Source organism: Misgurnus anguillicaudatus, chromosome 6 (genome assembly GCF_027580225.2).
Source record: "Misgurnus anguillicaudatus chromosome 6, ASM2758022v2, whole genome shotgun sequence".
Taxonomy (NCBI): domain Eukaryota; kingdom Metazoa; phylum Chordata; class Actinopteri; order Cypriniformes; family Cobitidae; genus Misgurnus; species Misgurnus anguillicaudatus.
The window spans coordinates 27,894,788-27,911,673 of NC_073342.2; the positions used below are offsets into that span (position 1 = coordinate 27,894,788).

General features: G+C 36.1%; 1 protein-coding gene across 1 annotated transcript in view; it reads left to right on the forward strand.

The window, feature by feature from the left end:
• Window positions 1-16,886, forward strand: part of LOC141349021 (serine/threonine-protein kinase BRSK2-like) — a 231,910-nt gene that overhangs the window by 54,659 nt on the left and 160,365 nt on the right. The gene's annotated exons all lie outside the window — the stretch shown is intronic.

The window sequence follows — 16,886 nt, forward strand, 5'->3', positions numbered from 1 at the left end:
GGCAAACTTACCCAATTTATAAAATCTAAAGCATCAACTAATTCAACATCTTTTTAACTCTTTCTCTGCCATTGACGAGTTATCTCGTCAATTAAAAGAAAACATTTGCATAAAAAACTAATGAGTTTTTATGGTAATGTGTAATACCGATTATCCACAGTTTGGTGCACTTACCCAATTTATAAAAAAAACTGAAGCAAAAATAGATTTATTAATTTTAAACTCTGTGTATGTTTTGATAATCGTTCTAAATCTGATCTCTAACAAAATTCCGTTACAAAAATCCAATTATTTCAACTTTTTGCTAAAAATATTTTTGAGGTAATACCCGTATTTAAGAGTTTATAAGCAGAGAAAAAAATATTGATAGGATGAAAGTTTTTTCCCCCGTTTCATTTATTTGTTTGTTTATTTTTTGTTTGAAAGCAGAGGGTCTGTTCTTTCATTTGATATCTTTGTATGTTTATATATTTTTAAAAGCAAATTTTCACGAAAGGCATTTTGTGAAAATCACAAAAAAATGCCGGCGGGCAAATAAAAAAAAAGGCTGGCAGGGAATGAGTAAAACCCTGTGTATGTTTTTTTGTAAAAGTCCTTTACAAAAATGCAATTTTTTCAGCTTTTTGTTAAAAAAATATTTTTGAGGTAATACCCATATTTAAGAGTTTATAAGCAGAGAAAAAATATAGATATGATGAAAATTCCCGTTTTGTTTGTTTGTTTGTTGATTTTTTTGTTTGAAAGCAGAGGGTTTGTTTTTTCATTTGATATATTTGTATGTTTATATATTTTTAAAAGAACATTTTCATGAAAGGCATTTTGTGAATCTTTTGTGAAAATCACACAAAATGTCGTTGGGCAACTTAAAAAAAACCTGTGCATGTTTTTTGTAAAAGTCCTTTACAAAAATTAAATTAGTTTAGCTTTTTGCTCAAAAAGAAACCTACCCATATTTGAGAGGTATTTGGGAGGCAGTTTTTTTCAGTTTTGTTTGTTTATTTGTTTGTTTGTTTAAAAGCAGAGGGTCTATTCTTTCATTTTAAATATATTTTATGTTTATATATTTATAAAATAATTTTTTTCTGGAAGGCATTTTGTGAAAGTTTTGTGAAACTCACAAAAAATTCTGGCAGGCAACTTAAAAAAAAAAGGTGGAGAATGAGTTAACAGGGCTTTGATGTTGTCAGTTTTCAGAACAGAAGACAAACTTGCAGATTCAGTTTCACCTGTCTGTGCCCTAAGCATGTCAGCTAAATGCCTTTTATAGTTAATGTTAAGCTAATCCTGTTCTCCTGTGTGCCTGAGCTGTTATGTCACTGATTTTGGTCGACTTCCAAGTGCCGGACGAAGTCAAAACTAAATCTAATACCCTTTTATGATCCATTTTGAGACCGATTAAAATGCTTGTGTTTGTTCGTCCTGTGGTAATATTGAGGGGCTCAATGAAATCAGAAGTTAACCCTCTTTAAATTCTTATATTTTTAACAATACATTATTGTGGATTGTTATAAGTTCGGCATGTACTGTACAGACCGCAAGCTACTGACTGGTTTAATAGAGATTCAGGATGAACGTTCCATTGTGGTGCACTCAGTGCATTTGCATTGATCCTTATTATAAAACTACAGTCAAGTTTATCCTAAAGAAATCCCTAATGCTTCAAATGTGTGACAGCTTTGCATGCACATACTTTGAGTTTTTGATACTTAAGATGCAATGTGAACTTGATACAGTTTTATAGTTTATAAAGTAGTTATATTTGGTCTTTTTTGTGACCCTAGTTACGTTACACTGCTGTCTTGTTCTCAGTACAAAAATCAAAAAATTCTTAACTCATTCGCCACCAGCCTTTTTTTAAAAAGCCAGCATTTTTGTGATTTTCACAAACGTTTCACAAAATTCCTTCCAGAAAATAAATATATAAACATTCAAATATATCAAATTAAATAACAGACCCCCTGCTTTCAAACAAACAATAAACAAACAAACAAAACGGGGAAAAAAACTTTATATTTACTTTTTCCACTTAATTTAACCACTGAAATATTTCTCTTCAAAAATACAACATTTTGAGCAAAAAGTATAAAAAAAATGCATTTTTTAAAAGGAATTTTTTAAGGAGTTATTAGAGATCAGAATCAGAATGATTATCAAACATAAATACAATTCAAAAATTAATTAAATCATTTTTTGCTTAAATGTTTGATACATTTGGTGAATAAAAGCGGTAGGGCTGTCCTCGACTAAGGATTTACATATTCGAATCCGACGAGAAGTTGTGCTTTAAAAGTGTATATTTGTCATTTTTCTTGTCAAAAATGACAATCGTTTTGCTAGATAGGACACTTATGCCTCGTTTGAGATCGTTTATAGACCTTTGAAACAAACTGTTAAGTGTTGAGTTAAGTATTAAATGTTGGGCTCTATTAAAGTCCATTAAAATGAGAAAAATCCTGCAATGTTTTCCTCAAAAAACATAATTTCTTCTCGACTGAACAAAGAAAGACATCAACATTTTGGATGACATGGTGGTGAGTAAATTATCTGGATTTTTCTTTTAAGAAAATTGAATATTTCTTTAAGGGCTCGTTTGTCTTCTAACCCTGTAACCGAAAGTCTCTCTGACTGACTAAAGGCCAGCTGGCATGTACAGACAGACACAAGCCCTTGACTTTGGTCTGGTGTGTCTTTCTGTCTGTGTATGTGTGAGACAACAAATGCTGGTTTAGCGCTCAATGCTATTCTCTGGAGAGAAAACGTGGGCTCATGTTTTTTGGTTTTCTGATACAAGAAGAAATTGTGCGTGTGTGTGTGTCACCCAATTTTACTGTCCTGTAGAACAGAAGAGATCTTTAACTTTAAATGATCCCACATGTAGACTGCTGAGTGACTTGATGTTTGATCAATATTTTGACTGTTTGTAATTCTAGACCTCACGTGGCCCACAAATCCTTTGCCTGCGGTTTGGCAGCTCTATCTTGTCGCTGAAATACACACTCGACTGCAAGAAAATGTCATTAAGCTTTCCATTAGGGACAAGTCATTTCAGTGTTATTTATTTATTTTAAATGCAAGAAATTGAGCCGTCTATGAATATAACAAATACAGAGATAAACAGAGTGAAATATTAAAATGTTATGATAATACTGGTAAAGCATTTAAAAAGACTCTGTCTTTGAAATCGCAAAATGTATATTTTTCTAATTTGATTTTATGTAATTTTATAGTGTTCAAACTGTATTTTTTATTTTAAACAATTCAAGTTTTTAGTGTCAGGTTGTTTTTGAAACATTTGATAAAAGTGAAATTTAAAATGTTATTTTATTTATTTTTTGCAAAGATAAATGACAAAATACAGTATGTTTGCATTTACATATAATCAAGGTCACAGTCATGTATATTTACTAAAACAAGTGTAACACAAAAATCTATCTTGTTTTGTTGTGTTACCTTTGACCCACCTGTGTGTTACTTTCGTCCGTGCGAATGCGCTACTTATGTTCAAAGTGAAATTATACTGAAGTCGTTTTACATTTGTTCAAAATTTCACCTGGTATTGATAAATCACACTTATGAGTTATTGACAACAGCGAACATATATATCCGTCTAAAACATTATCTTTAAAAATAACGTTTTTCTGAAAAATTTTACTTTCGCCCCTGCTCTCCCATACTTAAGAAATGAATGCTTTTTTATTTAAACCCAGGGAACACATATACTAATAAAAATGTATTTTAGATAAAACCGTCTGCAAAATGCATAAATGAATATGTAAAATGTAGGATGATTTTATGCAGTAAACTTTAAATCACAAAAAAGACTTTAAAGTAGTGTTGGAACAATTAAGCTATTGTGAAAATAAAGTTGTATTGAATGCGATTTTAGATGGGGTCATAAGTCGCACGGGTATATTTTAACAATAGCCAAAATTTTAAATACATTGTATGGGTCAAAATTATAGATTTTTTAATGCTAAAAATTATTAGTATATTAAGTAAAGATCATGTTTCATGAAGATAGTTTGTAAATTTCCTACCATAAATATAAATAAACTTTATTTTTCATTAGTAATATTTGTGGCTAAGGACTTAATTTGGACAACTTTAAAGGTGATTTTCTCAATATTTAGATTTTTTTCCACACTCACATTTCAATTTTTCAAATAGTAGATATATTGGTAGTTGTATCCAAATTAAAGATGAAACGGTATAAAAAATGTACATCACTGTTATAGTGACCAAAATCACAGCAGTTCTCAATATTATCATGGTTATGTGAGATTTTCTACGTACCAAACAAATTTTACGTTAATTTTATATGTAAGTACACTTTTGTTCGCATAAACATCAAATAAATATCATTAATCATGGCACATTTAGGGTCGTGAGATAAATGTTCATCTACTTCAGATAAAACACAAGTGAGTAAATCAGATTATCATATAAACACAAAACAAATCGGCAACTCATCTGTCTGCGTATGTTGTAAGAAATCGGGTGAACTTTAGGACCCAGGAATAAAGCTGCACGACACATGCGCTCACAGCAATTGAGAACGAAACAAACCAAGTAGAAAGGAGCTTTAAAGGTGCAGTGTGTAATTTTTAGAAAAATCTCTTGACAGAAATGCAAAATAATATACAAAACTATATGAACAGGGGTGGATAAAGACCTTTTTATAATGAACCGTTATGTTTTTATTACCTTAAATGAGACGTTTTTATCTACATACCCGAGGGTCCCCTTACATGGAAGTCGCCATTTTGTGCCGCCATGTTTCAACAGAAGCCCTTAATAAACAAACTTTTTACTAAGTTAAGCCGACCAAGACATGTTTTTCCGGTGGCGGCAATCGTAGCTTCTCTGTGTGTTTAGAAAGTGAGGGGTGAGCAGTGGTCTGAGCCATTGGTTGCAATTCGCAACCTCACCACTAGATGCCACTAAAATTTACAAACTGCACCTTTAAACTCATCAGATTACATCATTTAATAGAAAATGAAAAGTTGGATCTGAAATATTAAGTAAACATGCATCAGTACAACTAGATTTCCCTAAATGTGAATTTTTTTGGTTTTTAATTAATTCAGTGAAGCACATGGGGGCAGATGAAAGTGAATGAATGTGTTTGTCTCACGTGATTGCTTTTATTGGTTGATGCTGGACAGGGTTTTTTGACGCCAATAAAAAAAAAGATGCGGTGATACTAACCATCAGACATTTTTATTGCGGTAAACCACTAACCGGTAACCGTTACATCTCTAATCCAAACACTGTCCTATCCTAACAAACCAGCTTGTTGTTCAGCTTTACATTTTAAAAATGTACCCTTATGATTGTTTTTGTGGTCCAGGTCGCATATGTTAGTTATACTGAAAGTTCTGAATCTGATTGGACAAAACAGAGACTGCTGATGCAGGACCACAACAAATTGAATGTTTGGTATCACTCCACCAGAGTAACAATACTAGGCAAAGTTATCGATTTATTCAAGTACCCATCACGGCAGATGCATCACACGTCCAACTTAGCTCACTATCTGTCTGAATCAGCAGGCTTTGTTGCATTAGTAGGTCCGTGGTGTAAGAATGTAGTACCACACACGTGATCTCACAGTCATGCTGACAAAAGCACACGCATGCTTCTGTGATATTGCTTTAATTTACAGCTGGCCGCTGGAGAACCCATCCTCAGCACATTCGCTTTTCTAAACACACAAAACGAGAGGCAGGACCATTGTTTTATCTTTCATTAACTCTGTGCCGCCCATATGACCTTGTGCCGACAGTAAAAGCCAAGTGAGGGCCGCAAGGCTGTGCAACGCAGAAAGAATTTATTACAGCTGGGTTTTTTTTACGCTGGGCCCATATCACTGACCGTGTTTTACAGCGGTGCTCAAACCCCTAACCTGAAGTGCAACTCCGTCTGTTCTGGTGAATGAATGGGCTCGGATGGTTTATATGTAGTTGGTAGCGCCGTGGATTTTTATGGGTTACTGCGTGTTTGAAGTGTATTGTAGAGAGCAAGGATGCAAATCTTTTTTTGTGCAGCATCTGTTGTGTGTGAAATGCAAGCTCGGGCTTGGAAAATTAACTTGTGCAAGGCTAGCAACGTCAAGGTCATGGGGTTCATTACAAAAGCATCAGCCAAATGCATGAAAAACACGTGTAAACAATATCATTGTATATAACCAGCCCAGTAGTCACGTATTTTTTTAATTCAAATTTCCGCGTTTTTTCGTGATCGTATAACGAATTCCTGTTTTCGTGTGATTAGCACATATTGGTTACTCAACTGTTTTGTCCTATTTTCTTACCATTGTCGCTTCGGTGTAGGGTTAGATTTACATCCCTACCCAAACCCAACTCTAACCCTAACACCAGGCGACATATAAAAAAATAAATCTGAAAAAATAGTATAAACCAATATATAAAGTTACATTCTACTGCAAGCACCAAATCTAACCCTAAACCGAAGCGACGATGTTTTAAAAATAGGAAAAAGAAGTTAAGTAACCAATACGTGCTAATCACACAAAAACTATAACTGTGACTATATCACGAAACCTTGTGAGACTGGTGCATGGGAAATATAATGTTTCTGCTGGATTTGTATGTTTTAGTTTATGTAAAGGGTATGCAAATGCATTTAGTGATGTTAAAATGTAAACTAGTTTTATGTAAACTGTAATAAGAAGTCATAATAGTGACTTATTGACTGCATACTTAAAAGTGCATACTTCTACACTGCCAGTGTAGCATAGATTTCACTATGATAAAAAAAATTCTGTAAAAAAATCTAAATATTTAAACCCGATAAATTTACTTGAATAGCAAATGATCTGCATAAGATAAGACTTTTTCAGACCATTTTTTTCTTCGAAATGTAAATCCTAGCAATGTTTACGCTCCAAACAATATGCAATTTTACATTTTGTCGTACAAAGTACGGAAAGTTCGAATGATGTTTATGTTTTCTCATACACTGATAATGAATGGGCCGTGTCTTCTTATCGTTTCAATAAAAAATAAAATCTGCTACTTAAAGAATATTATGTTGTTATTTTTACTGAAAAGCAAGACAAAAATACAGATGATGACGATCTTATTCGGTGTAAATGGGCTTCTGCTCAAACAGCACGACATTAGATACTAATGAGATCACATTCAGCTTTATTCATTTTAATAAATATTCCCTAATGATTTTTAGCAGTATGCAAAAAAGTTCACTTCATTTCACAGGTCATTTTACGCCATCAATGCAGATCATGAATTTGCTTTCTTTGCACTTTTAAAGCAACTGCAGTATCGTTTTATCTTTTATGTATTATTTGAATAAATTAAAAGAGCATTTTATATCTATCAGATGTATTTCTTTTCCATTTCGTTCCTCGTATATTGTTTGATTCCCAAAGCTCACGTTCTTTGATGCTTTCAGGTTTCAATTATTAGTACGAAATATCAAACTTTGATGGATTGCATTTTCTGCTGTATGTTTTTTATATTCCTCCTGCTTACATCACCCAGCACAGTGGGTTTAAAATGGCTTAACGTTTTGAACAAATAAGCTTAGTTTTTCCATAGATTCAGACCAGACAGAATTCTTGCAGGGTTTTTGTTCAGCTAGCTTACTGCTACCGAGCTTTGCACAGAATATTAGGCTTTATTGTCATCTTTTTTACGCATTCCTTTGGGTGAAACTGGTTTAACGTTTTATAGTTACCTCCAGAAAGGGCTTTACTGAAATTGTAAGAGATGAAACATATGAAAGATACACTTAATGCAGTGCTTGCTTCAATAAGAATTCAATTTATTTTTTGAGAATCTAAAATGTGTAACAGACACTGAACAAAACATAAAATGGGGTAAAGACTGACTTTATTACAAGTGAAAAGTGAAGCTGCTGGCTCGTTGTCACCCCCTGGTGGCTGGCTGCAGTACAAGTCATAAACCCCGCTCTCTTAACTCTTTCCCTGCCAGCGTTTTAAAAAAAAGTTGCCTGCCAGCGCCAACATTTTTCATGATTTTCACAAAAGTTTAATGCCTTCCAGAAAATGTTCTTCCTTAAATATATAAATAAACAATACATCAAATGAAACTCTGCTTTCTCTGCTTTAAAAAAACCCTGTTTCATCCTACCTTCATTAGTTCTCTTTTTATCACCTTTTAAATATGGGTAGGTTTCTTCAAAAACACCCAATTTTGAGCAAAAAGTGGAGATATTTCCATTTTTGTGAAGGACTTTTGACAGAGATCAGATGCAGAGCGATACATACACAGAGTTCTATCTCTTTCACGTGAGGCGCTACTTCCGGATTTGATAAGTTGCGGAAGTGCGCCTGGTGGATAATTGCGGTATTGCGGAAAGCCGGATATTCTTGTCATGGGCTTGGAAACCTTTTCTCTTAATTGACGAGTTATCTCGTCAATGGCGGGGAAAGAGTTAATGCAAACGAATAAAAAATACATTTCCAATAATATTTTCCGATAGATGGTTTTGGTCCTTTAAGGTAGTTGTTATCAGGCTGATATACGTTCAATTGTTCATTTTTGTGATAAGTTAAATTTTAGCTAGCAATTTGATGCTATAGGAACTGGGCATGTCGTTATGATTGACATTTGTGATTGACACCTTCTCTGAGCGGACTCTCGGGCTTCGAGGGAAGATTGAAGATATAACCAACTATTAATTTTTGATTTCTTATTTCACACCGACAAAATGAGTTGTATTTAACTTACCTTATTTTAGCAAGACAGTCAAATGAGACGTTCAAGGGGCATGGTTAAATTTGGCGTGCAAGTGTTTGGGCCTCGCCTTCGTGCTCTATGCACGATTCCTTCTGCGCATTCCCAGGCTCCAAACTGCCCATAGTCTTACATTTTACATTCAGTTCATTACAATGAAAGAAAGCGGCATCGTGTCATCCATCTTTTTTTACAGTCTATGGTTTGTTAAAGAGATAGTACAGCCAAAAATGAAAATTACCCCATGATTTACTCACCCTCAAGACACAAAAGGTCATTGCAAAAGAGGCTGGGTGTTCACAGAGCTCTGTGACATTAATAGATAGGCAAAGGGAAGGAAAAGATGTGGTAGAAAAAAGTGTACAAGCATTAGGGATTACCGCACCCTGGAGAGGAATGTGAAACAAAACCCATTCAAAAATGACTAAAATGCATGTTTGAGCTGCTTTAATTTAAAAACATCTTGTCCTGACATATATCAGTACAATTGTTTTGTTTCAAAATGCACACCACTTTTGTTTTTTGTAAGGTATGTTTGTAAAAACTATGTCCTCATATAACTAAGGCCTAGTCCTGGATTAACCTAAACACTGATCTAACGATTTTACTTTAGATAAAAAAACAAATTTAATACACTATAGCCATTTTACGGAAAATACACAGAAAATGTGTCAGGGATTTGTCCGGGGATTTCACACTGCCAATGATTTCCCAGAACCTGTGCATGCATTCACACACATCCCGTAGAAACTTCCTAAAAGTTAAATTGTGAATAATGAATATTAGTCATCCAGTAATTTGACTTCCAGTTTGCCTTCTTGCTTTGTTAAAACAATCAATTAGGTTAGAGCTTAGTGGTTGATTTATTTAATTTAGTTACTCTTATCAAATTGAATCTAATTACATTGCAATAGTATCCATTTTAGTCAGTGATTAAAAGATCCTAGATAAGATTAGAAAGAGGGAATATAACCCAGACAGAGCGGTGTAACATTGACCCTACATCAAATGGATTGCACTTCAAAGCACCTGCATGCATTGATTTGCTCGACGTTTGTCTGGTCTGATGTGACTTCTGTGCTGTAATCTTCTTTTTATCTTTTTCACAACCACAATACATCTTTTTTATCAGTAAAAGCTATCGATTTGATTAGACAACAAATTTGAGAAAGATGATACATTAAAGCAACCATTGCCCAGTTGATATGTCTCAGTCAGATTTGTCCAAGGTTCGGATTTGTTCTCGAACCTTCTTCACTAAATCTTAATGAAAAGGGTCTTCGTCTTTGATGTCGGGTCTGTGTTTACGTGTATCAGTCGGGTTTTAAGATCAGCGAGGTTGGCTTTGTAGTTCACAGGTGTGGAAAAGCAGCAGTTTATGATGGGATCTCTCATCTCTCTGGGTTGTTCGATCGTTCTTCTTTTCTCTCTCTCTCACTGTCTTTCTCGCAGCAGGCTGTTTGCTCACATCCTAGATGCCATACTGTGATTGCAGGCGGGCCAGGTGGTATCACGTCAGGCCCGACACACACACACACTTTTCACCCTCTGTGCTCACTCATCAGGAGTATATGAGGTATTAGACTCTTTTTCATTGCTTGTCTTACGCCCTACTTGTGGCGTGTGGTGATGAAATTTACACCTCTTTCTCCATAGTGTTGCTTACAAGGATGTGTCGTGTCAGACAAGGTTATAGTAGGCCGATATTGTAGTTTTGCTTTACGCATAGTGTGGTGTTTCCGACTCAGACATGGCTAAGTTAGATGTATGTTGGTTTAAAGAATTAGTAAGTTTTCTTAAAAAAAATCCAGATAATTTACTCACCACCATGTCATCCAAAATGTTGATGTCGTTCTTTGTTCAGTCGAGAAGAAATTATGTTTTTTGAGGAAAACATTCCAGGATTTTTCTCATTTTAATGGACTTTAATGGACCCCAACACTTAACAGTTTTAATGCAGTTTCAAATTGCAGTTTCAAAGGACTCTAAACAATCCCAAACGAAGCATAAGGGTCTTATCTAGCTAAATGATTGTCATTTTTGGCAAGAAAAATAAAAAATATGCACTTTTAAACCACAACTTCTCGTCTTCCTCCGGTCGTGTGACGAGCCAGCGCGACCTCACGTAATTGCATAATGACGTCAAAAGGTCACGTGTTACATATATGAAACGCACATTTGTGGACTATTTTAAACAATAAACTGACACAAAGACATTAATTAGTATCATTTGACATACAACAACGTCAGAACGGTCCTCTTTCTCCACACTTGTAAACACTGGGGCGTAGTTTCGCATACGTCATCCGTGACCTCTTGATGTGATGACGTTTTACATAAGGTCGCGCTGGCGCATCACACGACTGGAGGAAGACGAGAAGTTGTGGTTTAAAAGTGCATATTTTATCGGTTTGCTATCGTTAAACTGCATTAAAACTGTTAAGTGTTGGGGTCCATTAAAGTCCATTAAAATGAGAAAAATCCTGGAATGTTTTCCTCAAAAAACATAATTCCTTCTCGACTGAACAAAGAAAGACATAAACATTTTGGATGAAATGGTGGTGAGTAAATTATCTGGATTTTTTTTAAAGAAAATTGACTAATCTTTTAACATTGTATGCATTAATTTCACAAAGTAACGTTAGCTCAGTGTGATGTTAGCTTTAGCTACAATGTTATTTATTTGGCTTGTTATCAGAAATAATCCAATCTAGAAGGACTCTGTTGTTATTGATTCTATGTGAAAATCTACCAGAAGTTAAGTTTGGGCCACAAAAGCCGCTTGGTTTAGTTGTTGCCACTAAAACCGTCAAGCAGCTTTACGAAAAACCGAGATCAGGTTGGATTGGATGGCTTTTTCATATTTGCACGGATAAACAGAAGTGAGAGCTATATAATAAAAGTTAACAAACACACACATGTGTAGAGTTTTGCAAATGCCAGCCGTTCCAATTGTGCAGAAACATGCAGTCGCTTTATATTCCCACCCAAATTTTTATGTGACAGAATGATTAGAGATGCTACCATGTAGAAGAGAATCCAGTGGGTGAGGTAAAACAGTCTCACTTAAAGGAAAATGGCATATTTTACATTCTTTACAAAAGAACAAAAGGGGATATTAAAGCCCTTAGAGAACAAGGTGTCCTTGGGATCCCACTGTAGTTCTAAGAGAGAGAGAGAGAGAGAGAGAGAGAGAGAGAGAGAGAGAGAGAGAGAGAGAGAGAGAGAGAGAGAGAGACGTTTGTGTTGGGGAAATGCTTATGTATGTGTTTTTTTTAACAGGACTGAGGCAGAGGAGTGATGAGGAAGAGTGTGTGTAATGGTGTTTCTATAAATAGCGCCGCTGTTTCTCTGGCTCATTGAGTCGGCTTCGCCTGCGCACCTCAGATTAGGAGTCAGGATTTGCTTTGAATGACGTCACTCACAGTGAGAGATTAGAGCGCTTGTGTATGTGTACTGCAGCTTTGTGTTTGCTCTGATAATGCTGCTCGAGATAAAGGCTTGTGCTCAAACTAAAGGCAATTTTTATATGCCACTCATATATGAGTACAGTACGTGTGCTGACTTAAACATGTAGAGGCCTACATATATTTTCAATTTTTTTATTTTTACACATAACGAGTTTAAACATTATTTACATTTGGTTTAAAGCTCAGGGTTTCCCGCAGAAAATTTGTTAGTTAGGGTGGTTTGGGTCAAAGGCGTGGCAATCAAAGGGGTGGGGCGTATGCGTCATGATGAAAATTAAAATATTTTAATAAAATAAATAAATAAAATGTTTATTTTTAAAACACTCAAATAAAACTTAATTTTGAAGAAACTATGACAAAAAATGAACACATACTAGATTATTAATGAATTCAATGTTTTTACCTCTAACGGGAATAGCTGCTTGATGAAGTGAAACTAAAGGGTTAATAAACACAAACTAAAGCAGATGTTGTAGAACGTCTCACGAACAATGATAGATAACGCAAAAATTGTAAAAACTGATTATTTCCCACTATTAATTACATTATCTTAAAGGAGTGTAGCTACTGTAGCATGTAAATAATGCACATAAATAAAGTGAGCAAGAGCGCTCAACAATTATATCTAATCAACAGGCACATGAAACCCTGGCAGGTTGCTCAAACAACAAAATCACCAGCTAACTTACTTTTAAATTGCAAGAACTAGACGAATACAATAACAGGCTTAAATAAACCCAAAACATAAGTCCACTTACAGTTCTCACAGACACACGTTTTATCAAATGACTATCCTCCAGACATGACGGACCACATCTTTATCTCATTTCAGCCGTGTTTCGCGTCCCCGCTCGCCCCTGTTCACGGTGTGTTTAGCGTATGCGCTATTCTCCGAGATGCACTTGACGGCCTTTTGTGCAGCAATTTATTTATTAATTTTTTTTGGACGACCTTGTTAAGGCGGTAGGGTTTCCAAGCTTAGGCGGGCCGCCTTAACTGAAATATGCTTAAACCCTGAAGCTGCAATCTATACTTTATTTGCTTAACCAAAAATAGCTTAAAATTAGTATAATAACAGTGATATATATTTTGAGTCCGAAATATCAGTTTGACTTCAGTGATTAGAAAATCCTCGTTGCAAGTTTTGAATTGAATCAACCTGAAATAACAATTAATTTAGACTTTCTTGACTAATGAGGAGTTGCTATAAATTATAAAAATAAAGTTGAAATAACTTAAGCTAATTCAACTTTATTTTTTATAGTTGAGCTGCACTGTATTATAATGCTGAATGATGCGATAACGATATTTCTTGCGATATATAATTTCCCTAGAGAATTGCTATTTTTATTAGCTTTTAAAAAAATCATTTAGATATGTAATTGTCATACTGAAATAAACAGGAAATACATGTTCTTCTGATGTAATTAAATCGAATTCATGCAAAAAATATTTCAGAGGTACCGTTCTTTTTAGACACAACCTCATTGCTGTAGTTTTCCTTGCTCGTCTCTACTCCTGCTATATTTATTTTTTCGCTCTCTGCTTTGAGCCGCTAAGTTCACCTTTGCACCCGTGGTCAAGTCAATAACAGAATAATGCTGCGTTCACACCAGCCGCTGTAGAGGCGTCAAGCGTGAGTGATTTCAATGTTAAGTCAATGTAAAGACGTGTTTACGCGCGTCTGGAGGTCTTGCGGCGCTAATGAGGCATACAGCGCGGTGCGTTAGACGCGAATCCACCTCATCCGTGCGTCTATTTTGCGCGAATAACGCGAATTGAGCGTTGCCGCGAAAAACGTGCAAGTTGAAAAATCTGAACTTTGCCAAAAAACTGAGCCGCTAGTAGTGACGTCATTACAGAAAGGGAGCAAATTACGCAAATTTCTGAGTGAATGTCTCAAATGACTAGAATTTCACGTGCAGCCTTCACGCGCGAATAAAGCGAGTAAACTCAAAATGTTCAAGCATCCAACTACGTGCGAATAACGCGTTTTTGCCGCCTCTACCGAGTTTGGTGTGAATCTAGCATAAGACCTACTTGGTGGGTATTTAGTAAGAACCCTTCTCATTGGTCTAATTTGGACAATCTAAGCATGCAACACACAAATAATAGACACACAAAAATAATTTTCAAAAACTTCACAAGTAACTTGTAATTTTATATTTAAAACAGAGATGGCGATAGAGAAGCTTAAAGTTACAGATTACAGCTTTGATGTTAAGAAAAGAAAAACACAAATAAAACACTAAGATTTTAAACTGCATTTACAGAAAAATAAGCATTTACTTTGATTTTCTGACGTTCAGAATCACATGAAAACTTTGTTGAAAGTCTTAATATAATGGAAAGTAAAGATGCAGGTCTTATTTTTTTTTAACAACTGTAAACGTGTCTTGGGTCGGGTTCATTTTTTTTGCGTCATTTGAGTATGTAAAATTACCTGCAATTGCATGTTTTAAACAGAGATGGCGATAGAGAGACGTAACGTTTTGATTGAAACTTTAATAATTGTATCAATGAGAATTATGATATGATTGCTTATTATTTTGGGATTTTGCCGATGCATTTTTGAAGAGAGGACAGGAACATCACTGTGAAATGTCACAAGCCAAGTGTCACTCCTCCCATCCATTTGGGCATCAATGTGACAGAGTAACCAGCAGGCCATGAACTTGATGTTTTTATATCAGAATTGCGTGATGAGTCAAAAGGCTTGCGGCTCTCGATGGAAGTCGTTATTAAAATGGACTCCTTTATGAGAGCGGCGCACCTGATAAGCCCTGATCAGCACTAAACCCTAATGCAAATTCAGAAATGTAATTAAAAGATGATGTAATACCGAGAAAATTGTAAGTAGTATCTGTGTTATACAAGGAGTAAAGCTGCCAACGTGAGTTGTATTGGATTGTGATAGCGATTATGAGGCGGCCTGTAATGACAGCAATGATCAATATGTTATTCTTCTCTGTTAAATAACCTTCCATTCATTTCAGGTTAATAGCGCCGTAAATTGTATGGACTTTCAAACCTGTTTGGAGAAGAAAGCTGCTTTTCAGGTCAATTGCTTTTGTGGGTGTTGCCTACATATGGAGCCTGCAAAGACAGCAGTGATGGCAAAACTTTTCAGCCATTCAGATAGCATAGATACAATGTAGCACTCGACTATATACAATATATATCAATTTTTTTGTTACATACAGCAAACATCTCCTCACTATCTGCTTGCTGCCTGTCCGCTGATCAAACTGTAAAAAAACGCAATCTCTGTAGACAGCTCAGGCTCGACAAGCGGCAATATCAACATAGTGGCCAAACCTAGCACAACAAAACATAACAAAGTGTTCCAGCCAATAAACGACAAGAAGGATTTGGGGGTGGGGGTTGGGCGCGTTCATGAAAGCACGGACGGGAGGGGGAGGCGTTAGCTACGCCCCGTTTGTTTGAAAACAGTTCAGACATCAACAGGAAGTGACGTCGCACATTATTCGCTTAGAGAGCCTTTAAATCCGAAAACCCGAGGTCCGCCCAAGACTCGAGCCAAGGTTTGGGTCTAAAAGTTTCACGTGTGCCTCGTACACAAGTCGGGTATAATAATAGCGGCATTTGGTCACGGGTAATTTAAAATTAATGTGTTTTGCCCAGCAGATGCAAGTTTTGAGTGCATCGAGTCCTTTTCCAATGCCTCCTCTGTTTGCCAAGAGCGCTTGCGACATTGTGTGACTGGCGGTAGGTTAATTTTCGTTTAGACAGACCTGTCAATCAATTTTGAATGCACATTTTAGCACATATTTAGTCAGATAACAAAGGAAAATAAATGGGGCAGTGGGCCAAATTGGATGCAGGGTTTCTTTCTGTCTGATTGGTGCATGCGGGGATGCAGACTGCACACACGTCAGTGCCATTTACATTCGAGTCCGGTTAGGTTAGAAAAATTGCCACTGGTTTGGATCAGATTTGAGTCTAATTTTGTCTCGGGTAGAAGACCTCTACTATGGGCATAAAAGTATACATTTAGGCTAGTATATTTAGCTAGCATGGACTTCTCTAAAGCCCGTGCATACTTTTGGTGTATGGTTAAAGTATGCAAATTTCACTGAGCTTTTCCATCGACTGGGAACATGAAGTATGCATGTGATTCTGTGCTATATTTCAACGAAACAACCTTGCTGGGCAGCACTCTAGGGCTTGGAAAGGAGCCTTAAACTCTGCAGCTTGCCTGCTACAATTGGACATCATCTAATACTTTTCAGCCCGCCGCTCGGTATCGATTTCGCACCCGTTCGCCTCTGTTCCGCCACTCGCGCTCGCGAGCATAAGAGTGTGCTGCACTGCGGCGTTTTATGAATGAAACGCTCAGGAAGTACCCACCCCCCTTTCTGTGCCTTCTGGCCTCTATTTCTCTATAGCTCTATGGTTCTTTATCGCTCGCTTTCAGTTGGTGACTCACAGAAAGTGATGACTCCTACAGCGCAGTACAACACACAGAGAGAGAGAGAGAGAGAGAGAGAGAGAGAGAGAGAGAGAGAGAGAGATGGCTCTCTGCTATGCCATAATGCTCTGCAGTAAGATGTATTCGTAACTTACAGTGACTCGCACAGTGTACGTACAGGCTGTACTGGGGATGTTGAATGTACCAGTTTTTCTGTACCAAAGTAGATACCAAAATGAAAAA